General features: G+C 41.1%; 1 long non-coding RNA gene across 2 annotated transcripts; it reads right to left on the bottom strand.

Moving 5' to 3' along the window:
• Positions 1–14,533: 14,533 nt before the first annotated feature.
• Positions 14,534–16,501, bottom strand: LOC129350213 (uncharacterized). 2 transcript variants are annotated; one of them, XR_008603566.1, is made up of 4 exons: positions 15,654–16,501; positions 15,123–15,193; positions 14,996–15,055; positions 14,534–14,885 (listed from the first exon to the last, which is right to left on the bottom strand). It is a non-coding gene; the product is annotated as an uncharacterized LOC129350213 (long non-coding RNA). The 2 variants fall into 2 exon arrangements; XR_008603565.1 differs by having other exon boundaries at positions 15,646–16,497.
• Between the last annotated feature and the right edge of the window lie 50 nt (positions 16,502–16,551).

The following is a 16,551-nucleotide window of genomic DNA, read 5'->3' as shown; positions in this document are numbered from 1 at the left end:
TTAAAACAAGTCAACTTCAACATCATTTCCCTTCATATTTATCACATTTCAAGTCATTCTGAAGAAGAAATTTCTTTGAAAATATGAAGTTCACGTCAACTGCAGCCTTGATGATTCTTATGTGCTTAAAATGCTGTTCTTGAGCTGAAATGCACAATTTGGGAAAATATGTTTTTTCCGGCAATTTCTTTAAAACAAGTCATCTTCAACATCACTTGCCTTCTTATTTACCACATTTCAAGTCATTCTGAAGAAGAAATTTGTTTGAAAACGTGACATTCACGTCACTGCATCCTTTTTATGTGCTTAAAATGCTGTTCTTGAGCTGCAATGCACAATTTGGGAAAAGTATGTTGTTCCCGCAATTTCTTCAAAACAAATCAATTTAAACATCATTTCCCTTCATATTTATCACATTTCAAGTCATTCTGAAGAAGAAATTTCTTTGAAAATATGAAGTTCACTTCAACTGCAGCCTTCATGATTCTTATGTGCTTAAAATGCTGTTCTTTAGCAAGAAATGCACTGAGACATTTTGTTTGTTTCCCGGCAATTCCTTTAAAACAAGTCAACTTCAACATCATTTCCCTTCATATTTATCACATTTCAAGTCATTCTGACGAAGAAATTTCTTTGAAAATATGAAGTTCACGTCAACTGCAGCCTTCATGATTCTGATGTGCTTAAAATGCTGTTCTTGAGCTGAAATTCACAATTTGGGAAAATATGTTTTTCCCACAATTTCTTTAAAAAAAGTCATCTTCAACATCACTTGCCTTCGTATTTACCACATTTCAAGTCATTCTGAAGAAGAAATTTGTTTGAAAACGTGACATTCACGTCACTGCATCCTTTTCATGCGCTTAAAATGCTGTTCTTGAGCTGAAATGCACAATTTGGGACAGGTATGTTGTTCCCGCAATTTCTTCAAAACAAATCAATTTAAACATCATTTGCCTTCATATTCATCACATTTCAAATCATTCTGTATAAGAAATGTTTTTGAAAACATGAAGTTCACGTCACTGCAGCCTTCATGATTCTTATGTGCTAAAAATGCTGTTCGTGAGCAAAAAATGCACTCATTGGTAAAATATGTTTTCCCGGCAATTCCTTTAAAACAAGTCAACTTCAACATCATTTGCCATCATATTTACCACATTTCAAATCATTCTGAAGAAGAAATTTGTTTGAAAACATGAATTTCACATCATTGCTTCCTTTCATGAGTTTCATGCGCTTAAAATGCTGTTCTTGAGGTCAAATGCACACTTTGCTAAAATATGTTGTCCCCGTAATTCCATCAAACCAGATCAACTCAATCATTATTTACCTTCATCATCACACTTCTGAAGTAGAAATTTGTTTGAAAAAATGAAGTTCACGTCATTACTTCCTTTCATGATTTTTATTCTCTGAAAATGCTGTTTTTTGACCTGAAATGCACATTTTGGTCAAATATGATGTCCCCGCAATTCCATCAAACCAGATCAACTTAATCATTATTTGCCTTCATCATGATCACATTTCACCCATTCTGAAGAAGAAATTTGTTTGAAAACATGAAGTTCACGTCATTGCTTCCTTTAATGATTTTTATGTGCTTGAAATGCCGTTCTTGAGCTGAAATGCACACTTTAGTAAAATCTGTTGTTCCCGCAATTCCATCAAACCAGATCAACTTAATCATTATTTACCTTCATCATTAGAACACTTCTGAAGTAGAAATTTGTTTGAAAACATGAAGTTCACATCATGGCTACCTTTGATGATTTTCATGTGCTTGAAATACTTTTCTTGAGCTGAAATGCACACTTTGGTAAAATATGTTGTTCCCGCAATTGCATCAAACCAGATCAACTTAATCATTATTTACCGTCATCATTAAAACATTTCAAGTCATTCTGAAAGAGAATTTTGTTTGAATACATGAAGTTCACGTCATTGCTTCCTTTCATGATTTTTATGTGCTCGAAATGCTGTTCTTGAGCTGAAATGCACATTTTGGTAAAATATTATGTCCCCGCAATTCCATCAAACCAGATCAACTTAATCATTATTTACCTTCATCATGATCACATTTCAAGTCATTCTGAAGAAGAAATTTGTTTGAAAACATGAAGTTCACGTCATTGCTTCCCTTGATGATTTTTATGCGCATAAAATGCTGTTCTTCAGGTGAAATGCACATTTTGGTAAAACATGTTGTCCCAGCAATTGCATCAAAGCAGATCAACTTAATCATTATTTGCCTTCATCATGATCACATTTCAAGTCATTCTTTAGAAGAACTTTGTTTGAAAACATGAAGTTTACGTCACTGCACGTTTCATGAGTTTTATGCGCTTAATATGCTGTTCTTGAGGTCAAATGCACACTTTGCTAAAATATGTTGTCCCCGCAATTCCTTGAAAAGAAACCAATTTAAACGTAATTTGCCTTCATCATTCTCACATTTCACCCATTCTGAAGAAGAAATTTGTTTGAAAACATGAAGTTCACGTCATTGCTTCCTTTGATGATTTTTATGTGCTTGAAATGCCGTTCTTGAGCTGAAATGCACACTTTAGTAAAATCTGTTGTCCCCGCAATTGCATCAAACCAGATCAACTTAATCATTATTTACCGTCATCATTAAAACATTTCAAGTCATTCTGAAAGAGAATTTTGTTTGAATACATGAAGTTCACGTCATTGCTTCCTTTCATGATTTTTATGTGCTTGAAATGCTGTTCTTGAGCTGAAATGCACATTTTGGTCAAATATGATGTCCCCGCAATTCCATCAAACCAGATCAACTTAATCATTATTTACCTTCATCATGATCACATTTCAAGTCATTCTGAAGAAGAATTTTGTTTGAAAACATGAATTTCACATCATTGCTTCCTTTCATGAGTTTTATGCGCTTAAAATGCTGTTCTTGAGGTCAAATGCACACTTTGCTAAAATATGTTGTCCCCGCAATTCCATCAAACCAGATCAACTTAATCATTGTTTGCCTTCATCATTATCACATTTCAAGTCATTCTTTAGAAGAACTTTGTTTGAAAACATAAAGTTTACGTCACTGCACGTTTCATGAGTTTTATGCGCTTAATATGCTGTTCTTGAGGTCAAATGCACACTTTGCTAAAATATGTTGTCCCCGCAATTCCTTGAAAAAAAACCAATTTAAACGTAATTTGCCTTCATCATTCTCACATTTCAAGCCATTCTGAAGAAGAAATTTGTTTGAAAACATGAAGTTCACGTCATTGCTTCCTTTGATGATTTTTATGCGCTTGAAATGCTGTTCTTGAGCTGAAATGTACACTTTGGTAAAATATGTTGTCCCCGCAATTCCATCAAACCAGATCAACTTAATCATTATTTGCCTTCATCATGATCACATTTCACCCATTCTGAAGAAGAAATTTGTTTGAAAACATGAAGTTCACGTCATTGCTTCCCTTGATGATTTTTATGGGCTGAAAATGCTGTTTTTCACCTGAAATGCACACTTTGGTCAAATATGATGTCCCCCGCAATTCCATCAAACCAGATCAACTTAATCATTATTTACCTTCATCGTCATTTCAAGTCATTCTGAAGAAGAAATTTGTTTGAAAACGTGAAGTTCACGTCAAGGCAGCCTTCATGATTTTTATGCTCTTAAAATGCTGCTGTTGACTTGAAATGCACACTTTGGTAAAATATGTTGTCTGCGCAATTCCGTCAACCCAAATCATTTTAAACATCATCTGCTCAGTATGAATACTTATCACATTTCAAGTCATTCTGAAGAAGAAATTTGTTTGAAAACATGAAGTTCACGTCATTGCTTCGTTTCATGATTTTATGTGCTTAAAATGCTGTTCTTCAGGTGAAATGCACATTTTGGTAAAACATGTTGTCCCAGCAATTGCATCAAAGCAGATTAGTCATGATTTACCTTCATCATGATCACATTTCAAGTCATTCTGAAGAAGAAATTAGTTTGAAAACATGAAGTTCACATCATTGGTTCCTTTCATGAGTTTTATTCGATTTAAATGCTGTTCTTGAGTTCAAATGCACACTTTGCTAAAATATCTTGTCCCTGCAATTTCCTGAAATAAACCAATGTAAACGTCATTTGCCTTCATATTTTTCACATTTCAAGTCATGCTGAAGAAGAAATTTGTTTGAAAACATGAAGTTCATTTCATTGCTTCTTTTCATGATTTTTATGCGCTTAAAATGCAGTTCATGAGCTGAAATAAACACTTTGATAAAATATGTTGTCCCCGTAATTCCATCAAGCCAGATCAATTTAATCATTATTTACCCTCATCATTATCACATTTCAAGTCATTCTGAAGAAGAAATTTGTTTGAAAACATGAAGTTCAAGTCATTGCTTCCTTTGATGATTTTTATTCGCTGAAAATGCTGTTTTTGACCTGAAATGCACACTTTGGTGAACCCGGTTGCCGAAAATGTACGTCCCGGGCCCCGATGTCACCGTAGACGAGAGACTGGTCCCATTCAGAGGTAAGGTGTTTTATTTATTTATTTTTTCTTGAAAAAAACAAAAGAAAAAACAAAAACAAACCAATGTTTGGTGTGTGTGTGTGTGAGAGAGTGTGTGTGTGTGTGTGTGTGTGTGTGTGTGTGTGTGTGTGTGTGTGTGTGTGTGTGTGTGTGTGTGTGTGTGTGTGTGTCACAGTTGCCTCTTTGGTAGCTCATAATGAACTTAATAATAATAATAATAATAATAGTAATAATAACAAAACTACTACTACTACTACTACTAATAATAATAATAATAATAATGATCACTCCCTTTTTCTTTTCTTTTCGCTCCTCTCCTCTACTTTCCTCTCCTCTTCCCTCTTCTCTCCTCTTCTTTCCTCTTCTTTCCTCTCCTTTTCTCTCCTCTCCTCTCCTCTCCTCTTCTTTTCTCTCCTCTCCTATCCTCTGCTCTTCTCTCCTGTCCTCTCCTCTCGTCTTCTTTTCTCTCCTCTCCTCTTCTCTTCTCTCCTTGTGTGTATGTATGTGTGTGTGTGTGTGTGTGTGTGTGTGTGTGTGTGTGTCACAGTTGCCTCTTTGGTAGCTCATAATGAACTTAATAATAATAATAATAATAATAGTAATAATTAAAGCTGCAAGCAGCGTTGGACGGGACCTCGCATCCTTGCCGGTCGGCGAATCCACGCACGTCCACCAGGTCGCACGTCCACCAGGTGGCGCTGCGACCGAGAGTGCATTTCGGCCTATGGATGCGATGAGGGCTGGACTCTGATCACAGCCGTAAAATTTCAGGCAGATTGGAGCATGTTCAGGCTACTTACAGAGCTTTTCCTGTCCATCCACCAGGTGGCGCTGCGACCGAGAGTTTATATATTGGCCAATGGATGTGATCAGGGTCAGACTCTGATCCCACATATAAAATTTCACTTAGATCGGACCATGTACAGGCTAGTTATAGAGCATTTCCTTCTATCCACCAGGTGGCGCTATGACTGTGGCTGTATTTCAGCATGTGAATGTCATCAGGGCGGGACTCTGATCACACATATTTCAAAATGGCCGACTTCCTGTTGCCACAAGGTGGCGCTATGACTGTCAATGTATATAACCACATGGATGTCGTCTGGGCTGGACACTAATCACACATGTAAAATTTCAGGCAGATTGGAGCATGTACAGCTGAGTTAGACACCACTTCCTGTTTCATGGCGAAGGATCAATAATTTTTGGGGTCGCCATGGCCACGCGCTTTGACTTTTGTGGAGCATTTTCATAAGTTTTCATCAGGTTGGGCTGTTGCATATACTGGCCAAATTTGGCGTCTCTCGGACTTACCCCTGCTGAGTTATTAATATCAAAAAAATTTACAGCTATTTCAAGATGGCCGACTTCCTGTTGGGTTTACAGTATGGCTGTGATTGACTTTTTTGGGTTTCCTGATGTGCTGAATACGCATGCAAAATTTTGTAGCTGTAGATGAAACGTCGTGCAAGTTGGCCTAATGACCAAATTTTCAATTTTCCAGGGGACGCTATGGAGCCATTTTGCCACACACATGCGCAACTCCCCTAAAATATCAAATTTTTCGCCAGTCCTGATGAGCATGCCAAGTTTCAAGCGTTTTGGGGTATGATAAGGCCGCCAAAAGTGCAATTCTTTTGGTCTGAGAAAAAAAATAAATAAATAAATAAACTCACGGGTTTCAATAGGGTCTTCGCAATAGGGTCTTCGCACCATTCGGTGCTCGGACCCTAATAATAATAATACTACTATTACTACTACTACTAATAATAATATAATAATAATAATGATCACTCCCTTTTTCTTTTATTTTCTCTCCTCTCCTCTACTTTCCTCTCCTCTTCCCTCGTCTCTCTTCTTTCCTCTCCTTTTCTCTCCTCTCCTCTCCTCTTCTTTTCTCTCCTCTCCTATCCTCTCCTCTTCTCTCCTCTCCCCTCCTCTTCTTTTCTCTCCTCTTCTCTTTTCTTCTCTTCTCTTCTCTTTTCTCTTCTCTTCTCTCTTGTGTGTGTGTGTGTGTGTGTGTGTGTGTGTGTGTGTGTGTGTGTGTGTCACAGTTGCCTCTTTGGTAGCTCATAATGAACGTAATAATAATAATAATAATAATAATAATAATAGTAATAATAATAACAATACTACTACTATTACTACTACTACTACGAATAATAATGATAATCACTCCCTTTTTCTTTTATTTTCTCTCCTCTCCTCTACTTTCCTCTCCTCTTCCCTCTTCTCTCCTCTTCTTTCCTCTCCTTTTCTCTCCTCTCCTCTTCTTTTCTCTCCTCTTCTCTTTTCTTCTCTTCTCTTCTCTTCTCTCATGTGTGTGTGTGTGTGTCACAGTTGCCTCTTTGGTAGCTCATAATGAACTTAATAATAATAATAATAATAGTAATAATAATAACAATACTACTACTACGACTAATAATAATAATAATCACTCCCTTTTTCTCTTATTTTCTCTCCTCTCTCTCCTCGCTCACTAAACAACAACAACACCACAGGCCGATGTCCGTTCAGGCAGTACATGCCCAACAAACCGGCAGGTACGGGCTCAAGATATGGGTCGCCTGCGACGCCAGGTCCAGCTACGCGTGGCAGATGCAAATGTACCTGGGCAAACCCGACAAACGAGGTCCGCCGAAGAAGAACCTGGCATGTCGTCATGGCTGGGTTCCGGTAGGACCGTGACGTGCGACAACTTTTTCGCCTCACGCCAGCTAGCGGTCCGCCTCTTCAGGGAATGAGGACTCACCATCCTCGGCACTCTTCGGTGCAACAGACCTGAAATCCCGCCAGAAATGCTCGATTGCAAGGACAGGGCGGTGTCATCCTTGATGGTCGCGACCGCCACGGAGCCGGGAGGAGGAGGAGGAGAAGGAGGAGGAGGAGAAGGCCCTCGGCTCGGACTGATCTTGTACGTGGCCAAGAAGAACAAAAACGTCCTCATTCTCACCATGGATCTGAGCGTCATCGTCCCTGCCACCGCCTCCGCCGAGCCACCAGAGCTCGCGGGACGAGGAGGAGGAGGGAAACCCACTGCCGTTCTCAAGTACAATCGTACCAAGGGAGGGGTGGACAACCTCGACAAGGTCGCGGCCACCTACAGCTGTAGAATAAAAATGTGTCGCTGGCCCATGGCCTTATTCCACAACATGGTGGAAGTCTCGGCCTACAATGCTTTTGTCGTTTGGCGCGAACTTCACCCCAAATGGATGAGTGGAAAACTCAACAAGCGAAGGTTGTTCCTGGAACAGCTGGGCAGAGCCCTGATTGAACCCGTGTCGGGCGCGACGAGACTGTCTGCTGTCCCCAGGGCGCGAAAGGTCCGCAACAACAAGTTTGCTGTTGCTGCTGCTGCTGCTGCTGCTGTCAGGACGCCACCACACCTGTCCCCGCACCCCGGACAGCATGCGGGACACCGCGAAGACCACGAAGACGAAGACCGTGTACGTCTTCTGGTCAGCCTTAGGGAAAAAAAAAGGAAACGGTGCCTGGTCTGCCCCCAGGAGCAAAGACGTCAAGACAAACACCGTGTGCCACCGGTGTCTGATTCACGTGTGTTCTGGCTGCGTGGTGTGCTACTGTGCTTGTGCCACCGCTACACCACGAGAAGAAGAAGGAGCAGCAGCAGCAAAGAAGCTGACCCCCCTCTCCCCCCAGCGGGGTCCAGAACAACCCCCACCCCCTAAGAAACAAAGACCCTGGCTGACCCCCTTCCTTCCTTCCTTCCTTCCTTCCTTCCTTCCTTCCTTCCTTCTCCTCCCCTGGACCGACCCCGCCCGGGTAGGGTCCAGATCAACCCCTGCCAACCCCCCACCCCCACCCCCCACCCCCAAGGGGGGGGGTCGGACTCAACCCCTAGTGCCAATTATGTAACGGGGGGCTGGTGTCAAGATCAACCCCCCCATAAGAACCCCCAGTTCCCACCGACCTCCAGGAGAGAGGGCCAGACTCAACCCCATAACAAGGAAAAGACCAGCAGTGACTCCCTAGGGTACATAAGGGTTTATTGATTTTAAATCATGAAGGCTGCAGTAACGTGAACCTCATATTGTTATTAACAAATTTCTTCTTCAGAATGACTGGAAATGTCAGAAATATGAAGGCAAATGATGTTTAGCTAAATTTGGGTTGAAGGAATTGAGGGGACAACATATTTTACCAAAGTGTGCATTTCAGCTCATCAACAGCATTTTAAGAGTATAAAAATGATGAAGGCTGTCGGAAAGTGAACTTCACATTTTCAAAGAAATTTCTTCTTCAGAATGACTTGAAATGTGACAAATATGAAGGCAAATGATGTTTAAATTGATGTGGTTTGATGGAATTGCGGGGACAACATATTTTACCAAAGTGTTCATTTCAGCTCAAGGACAGCATTTGAAGTGTTTCAAAACCATGAAGGCTGCAGTAACGTGAACTCCATGTTGACAACCAAATTTCTTCTTCAGAATGATGTGAAATGTGATAACTATGAACACAAATAATGTTTAAGTTGATTTGTTTTGAAGAAATTTCGGGGACAACATATTTTACCAAAGTAGGCGTTTCAGCAAGAACAGCATTTGAAGCGTATAAAAACCATGATGGCTGCAATAACGGTGAAGCTCATGTTGACACACAAATTTCTTCTTCAGAATGACTGGAAATTTCATAAATATGAAGGCAAATGATGCTTAAGTTGATTTGGGTTGAAGAAATTGCGGGGACAACACATTTTTACCCAAGTGTGCATGTCAGCTCACGAACAGCATTTGAAGCATATAAAAAGAAGCATATAAAAATGATCAAGGCTGCAGTAACGTGAACTTCATGTTTTCAAAGAAAGTTCTTCTTCAGAATTACTTGCAATGTGATAAATATGAAGGCAAATGAGGTTTGAGTTGACTTGCTTTGAAGGAATTGCAGGGACAACATATTTTGCCAAAGTGTGCACTTCAGCTCAGGACCAGTATTTGAAGTGTTTAGAAATCTGAAGGCTGCAATAACGTGAACTTCATGTTGACACACAAATTTCTTCTTCAGAATGACTTGAAATGTGATAAATATAAGGCAAATGATGTTTAAGTTGATTTGGTTTGAAGGAATTGCGGGGACAACATGTTTTACAAAAGTGTGCATTTCAGCTCAGGAACAGCATTTGAAGGGTATAAAAATCATGACGGCTGCTGTAACGTGAACTTCATGTTTTCAAAGAAATGTCTTGTTCAGAATGACCTGAAATATAATAATTATGAAGGCAAATGATGTTTACCTTGATTTGGGTTACAGGAATTGCATGGACAACATGTTTTACCAAAGTGTGCATTTCCGCTGAGGAACCAGTATTTGAAGTGTATAAAAATCATGAAGGCTGCAGTAATACGAACTTCATGTTCTAAAACAAATTTCTTCTTCAGAATGACTTGAAATGTGATAAATATGAAGGCAAATGGTGTTGAGGTTAATTTGGTTTGAAGGAATTGCGGGTACGACATATTTTACCAAAGTGTGCATTTAAGTTCAGGAACAGCATTTGAAGGGTATAAAAATCATTGAAGGCTGAAGTAACGTGAACTTCATGTTGACACAAATTTCTTCTTCAAAATGAACTTCATGTTTTCAAAGATATTTCTTCTTCAGAATGACTTGAAATGTGATAATTATGAAGACAAATGATGTTTAAGTGGATTTGGTTTGAAGAAATTGTGGCGACAACATATTTTACCAAATTGTGCACTTCAGCTCAGGACCAGTATTTGAAGCGTTTAGAAATCTGAAGGCTGCAATAACGTGAACTTCATGTTGACACACAAATTTCTTCTTCAGAATGACTGGAAATTTCATAAATATGAAGGCAAATGATGTTTAAGTTGAATTGGTTTGAAGGAATTGCGGGGACAACATATTTTACCAATGTGTGCATTTCAGCTCAGGAACAGCCTTTTAAGCGTATAAAATCATCTGAAGGCTGCAGCAACGTGAACTTCATGTTGACACACAAATTTCTTCTTCAGAATGACTTGAAATGTGATAAATATGACGGCAAATGATGGCTGAGTTGATTTCGGATGAAGAAATTGTGCCGACGACATATTATACCAAAGTGTGCCTTTCAGCTCAGGAACAGAATTTGAAGCGTCTAAAAGTCATGAAGGCTGCAGTAACGTGAACTTCATGTTTTCAAAGAAATTTCTTCTTGAGAATGACTTGAAATCTGATAAATATGAATAAGGATAAGGATAAACTTTATTGATTCCACAGTGGGGAAAGTTCACCATTACAGCAGCTCCAAAGAAAAAGTATAAAGGCAGTGCAGGAGCAGATAAGAAAAAGAAACAGTGCAAAAATTGCAGAAAAAACATTATATACATATGATTTTTTTCTTTTTTTCTTATAAATATTATGTATAAAATTATATATAAGAGGATGAGGTATCAGTTATTGCATTGATGAGGTCTCAGTTATTGCATATAAGTAGGAGGATGCGTGTCTAAAATGGGGGAAGAAAAAAATGCAGCAGTAAACAGTACACGGTGGAGTTTATAGTGCAGCATCTAACAGATGCTGGAATAAACGCCCTGCCGAAACGTTCTTTCTTACACCTAGGGTGTACCAGTCTGTTGCTGAAGGTGCTTCTTAAGGAGTTCACAGTCTGATGCAGAGGGTGGGAGGTGTTTCTGATGACAGAAGTACGGTGGCCGAGGGGTGCAAACGCAGCACAAAAATGGAACGCCCTGCAAGAGACAAAAACTCCCACAAAAAATAAATGCTGCAAGATAGAAAACACCTACAAAAGAGAAATGCTGCAGGAGACATAACACCTACCAAAATGAAACGCACTTCACAAGAGAAACGCACGGCAAACAGGAACGCGCTTCACAAGAGAAACGGACTGCAGACAGGAACGCACTGCAAACAGAAACGCACTACGAAACAGAAACACACAAAAGATAAATGCTTCAAGAGACAAAACACCTGCAAAAAAAAGAAAAAAGAATAGAAATATTTATTCATTGTTTTTTGGGTTTTGAATTAAAAAATCATTATGGGGCCTCTCCAATTCTCTTGACATTTTTTGCTAACACCTAAAAACAAAAGTAGTAGAACAACAAAGAAATGTTCCTATACTTAAGCGCATTTAGCAAGTTTAGAAAAATCATTCAATATTTGTTTTAATGTTTTCAGTTTTCTGGGACCATGGTATAGGCGGATTAAACAAGTTGGAGCCAGTAGGGAGCTGTAGGGTCATCGGAGAACTTCTGGAGATGACAACTGTCTGTGGAGTAGCGGAAGTCTGATGTGTAGAGGGTGAAGAGGAAGGGTGAGAGTACTGTACCCTGGGGGGGGGCTGCAGACCACCACATCAGGGGGACTGATGACGTCACACTCCCGGTGTCTGGGGACTGCGCCTCCTAGTGGATGATCGCTGAGGCAGCACTTCATGAATGAAAGGCCGGATTCTGCTCCAAATTGGGGCAGTGGTAGCGCAACGGTTAAATCTCTGGACTACTAATCAGAAGGTCAGAGGTTCAAACGCCGATGCATCCACTGTTGGGCCCTTGAGCAAGGCCCTTAACCCTTCCTGCTCCAGGGGCGCTGTACCGCGGCTGACCCTGTGCTCTGACCCCCCCATTGGGGAGTATGCGAAAATCAGAATTTCCCCTCGTGGCTTTAATAAGGGATAATAACAATAATAATAACGATATCAGACACGCAGTCCTGTAGCCTCACATACTGCGGTCTCTGTGAGGTAGTCCATGGTCCATGCAGCCAGCTGGTCACTGACCCCCGCTCTCTCCATCTTCACCCTCAGCAGTGAGGGTTGGATTGTATTGAAGACACTGGAGAAGTCGAAGAACGTCATCCTCACAGTGTTTCTAGTGTCCTCCAGGTGAGACAGGGATCTCTGCAGCAGGTAGAGGACGGCGTCATCCGTCCCAATCCCTGGCTGGTACGCAAACTGCAGGGGATCCATGTTTGGACTCACCAGAGGGCGAAGATGGTTCAGGACGATCCTCTCCAGTGCCTTCATCAGGTGAGAAGTTGAGGCCCACAGGTCTGTAGTGGTTGGGCTCCTTGGGGCACGAGGTCTTTGGGACCGGAACCACACAAGAAGTCTTCCACATGGCAGGAACTCTTTCCTGTCTCAGGCTTAGGTCGAAGATGTAGCAGACCACCTGACAGAGCTGGTCTGCACAGTCCCTGAGGAGTCTGGAGCTGATGCCATCAGGACCCCTGGCTTTCCTGGCTCTGGTCTTCCTGATCCACATTCTCACCTGATCCACTGTTGGTGTGAAGAGAGGAGGAGGAGGAGGAGACGGGGGTACAGAGGAGAGCCCCAGAGATGGTGGTGGTGAAGGAGGTGAGGGGGAGGGGGCTAGCAGGCAGGAGGAGCTGGAGGTAGGCTGGACAGGACTCAGGCTGGAGGGGCATCAAAAATTATGTCTTCAAAACAATATGCTCCTTCCTCTCTTACAGGAGAGAAGGAGGTCATCATGGCGTCTTTGAGACCAGTATCAAACCTGTTGAAAAACAGGTTTAACTGGTTGGCCCAGTCTCTGTCTCCAGGTTCAGGCTCCCCCTTTTTGCCCTTGACCTGCCCTGATATGGTCTGGAGTCCTCTCCAGACCTCTCTTGCTTGTGTTGTTGTTCTGCAGCTGATCCTCCATTTTTCTCCTGTAGCTGGCCTTGCACTCCCTGATCTTTCTCTTAAGGTCCCTCTGTACCCTCCTCAGGTCTTCTCTGTCACCAGACTTAAAGGCCCTCCTTTTCTCCAGCAGCAAGGCTCTCAGCTCAGGAGTCACCCATGGCTTATTGTTTGAGAAACATCATACCCTCCTAGTGGGTACGGGGTTTCTATGCAGAAGTTTATGTATTCTGTGAATCTGTGAATATCTTTTCAACTTTACTGAACTCCGCAGTCATGCTCTCATATCCCAGCAGATTTTGTGTTGCGCTGCGGTTCTCTGCAAATGGAATTTTTTATATAATGTCGGAGGTGCAGAGCACTTAAGTAAGGCAACTGTATTCAGGACGGTCAGAAAAGTGTGCCTGGCCCTGAAACGACTTTTACCCATCTTTGTGGTTTTCCCTGGACATAAACCTGTCAGAGTCATCAAGGAGGAGTTCCACGGGATTGCAGGTGAATGATGTAGAGATCTGTTAAATTATTTTTAAATCATATTCTGTAAATGACATTGTGCTGCAGCCTCAGACTGGGATTAGTAATTTTAATTTCTTTTAGGATTTCCCAGTGTGATTGGCTGCATAGATGGCACACACATCCCCATCACAGCTCCCTCACATAATGAAGCCGATTATGTAAAGGAAGTCCATTCACAGCATAAATGTGCAGGTAGGCTACAGGTAGATTGACTATGGTTTCAAAATGTTAAAGACTGCATCATGGTTCAACATCTGTCATTCTCTGCACTGTCAAGATCATATGTGATGCTGCATACATCATTTCCAATGTGGAGGCCAAGTGGCCTGGGTCTGTTCATGACTTGAGGGTTTATCATGAGTCTAACATGAGCAACAGACTGCAACGTGGTAAGCAGCCTAAAGATTTTCACACTTGTCTCCCTCCACTATACATTGCAGGAGAGTTTGGTGGTCTTCTACTGATTGACAGGGGTTACCCATGCCATCATAGGCTGATGACCCCATTCCCTGACCCTGAACCAGGCCCCCAACAGAACTTCAACTGGGCTCAATGCAGGACGAGAGCCCGGGTGGAGATGACCATAGGCCTGCTGAAAGCCCGCTTCCAGTGTCTACGTCACCGTGACCCCTGAGAGGGCCTGTGATATGATTGTGGCGTGTGTTGTTCTTCATAATATTGCCACTATTAGACGAGAGCAACACCCTGCCCTACAACTGGAAGACCCAGATGATGACTCCATCCACCTGCCAGCTATCCAGGACAGCAGAGTAGTCAGAGACACCATATGCCATAATCACTTTAGAGTTTAAATCACCATCATCAACACCACAGCAAATAAAGACATGATACACATTTCATTTGGTCTTCTTTATTTCCTACAAATAAAAGAGCTAGTTTAGTTAATGTTCCAATAGTTAACATAATTCACCTGTGACCATGCACCCACTTCTAACTTGTGCTCTAGTATTTCAATTTCCAGAACTGCCCTCCTAATCTGGCGGTCCAAGTATTGCATTTCTTTATCCGTTTTCTGGATTTTTTTCAGCAAGTGCAGTTTGTAAATCTGTTTTACTGATAACTGGGAATACATAGAGGACATTAAATTATACAGTTGCAAATTAATTCCACGGACTGAACCTCTGGTGTTTACTGAACATCCATCTCACTGTGTCAATCTGTGCAGTGGAAGTTGAGGGAGTATCCTGCTGCTGTCCAGCCATGCTCTGTTAAAAAGGATGAGAATGCAATACTTCGGTGTAGGCTAAATGTCACACTCCATCTTCCACCAGAATGTTAAGAAATGTGAATGGGAAGAGAACTATCAGTAACATACCTCTATATGCCTTTCTGGATCCCCCCCTGGAAGGCAGCAGACAGTTTCATCCTCTTCATCCTAGATGAGTGATATGTTTCAGTATACTTAAACTACCATTTGACAAAATCTTTGGAGTATTGCCTACTTATAGTTATAAGGTCTGTTGTGGCTTGAAGGGGTGAAGGGGCTCCACCAGGCAGATAGCACCATCAGAATCTGTTGGGCCAAAAGAAAAAAAAAAGACACAAAAGAGAAATAAATATTTGTATGAATATGCTTTATATATATATATATATATATATATATATATATATATATATATATATATATATATATATATACAGCCACCCTTTTTACAGGCATCTACTTTCTTTCTGTTGGCTGAGCAGAAGTCTGTGTTAGTTTAAATAGGCTGAATTATTTAACAGAACATGATATGGATGCAGACATTTAGGCTATGTGTGGGATAAAACAACTGCACAGTCAAACAGCCACTTAATATTTAAGCTACTTTACAGTGTAAAATATGATCAAAACGAGGTAGCTCCATGAGATTATGCCGACGTTTTACCTGTTTGAACAATGTTTTTATATTTCAATAGGCTACCATTCAAACAGTTTTCCCCTGTAATATTATTGTGATTGCAAAGGACTACATTTAAACTTACGCACTGACCCGGGCAGCACGCCGTCTCCCTCTCTTTTGCAGCTGCAGCGGTGTTGCACTTCTTTCTAAAAACGTGTTCAAACTCGCTATATAAGCGCATTAAGATTTCCAATTCAGGTGGGGTGAAAAACGCAGTCCTCCGCTTCCCCGTTGCCATGGTGACTCGTCGAATCGACGCTCCATTGATACTGGCTTTTCAGAGTTGTGGTGCACGCGCGTAACTCCGGGTGAAACTACTCAAATCAGCCGTTCTGGAACCGAAAACTCAGAGTTTCCTATCTCAGAGTAGATCAACTCAGAGTTCAGAGTTGCACTCAGTTTGTTGAACCTGCTTTGTGAAACGGACCTCTGGTCCCGACCAGGTTAGGTTCAGACTCTGTTACTACGGTAACTGACCGAGAGCTTAAGTTACCCCTCTCTGTGAAACAGGCTAGGGTAACCCCTCTTTCTCTGGTTTGCGTTACCTCCCTTTTTGAAACGGAAAACTCCGAGTTTCCCTCATTTCAGGGTTAACAGACTCGGTTTTCACTAAACCTGCTTTGTGAAACAGACCCCTGGACATCCATAACACCTTAGCAGTGACACAAGCTGGTTGCCTCCATGACATGTGGTATTGCTGTGATGTCACGAGATGTAGTCATCAAGTTAAAACAAATGAAGGCTGAGCTATATCATAAATAATTTTACTTTTAAATTGAGAGCAATGATGCAAACTCTGATCATAATTTCATATTATAATCTTAAGAACTTTCTTTTAAATGACTCATTGAGCAACCACTAGTAGTTAGGTTCAGTTTGTCAAGTTCAGTGCAATCGTGTTCCCCTGTGCCATCCATAAACTTTCTTCAGTTCTTTAAATGATGGATGAGAGGACAGAACATCAAGAACTTAAAAAAAGTATCTGATT

This window comes from Amphiprion ocellaris, chromosome 12 (assembly GCF_022539595.1).
Source record: "Amphiprion ocellaris isolate individual 3 ecotype Okinawa chromosome 12, ASM2253959v1, whole genome shotgun sequence".
NCBI lineage: Eukaryota > Metazoa > Chordata > Actinopteri > Pomacentridae > Amphiprion > Amphiprion ocellaris.
This window is presented reverse-complemented; position numbering and strand designations above follow the sequence as displayed.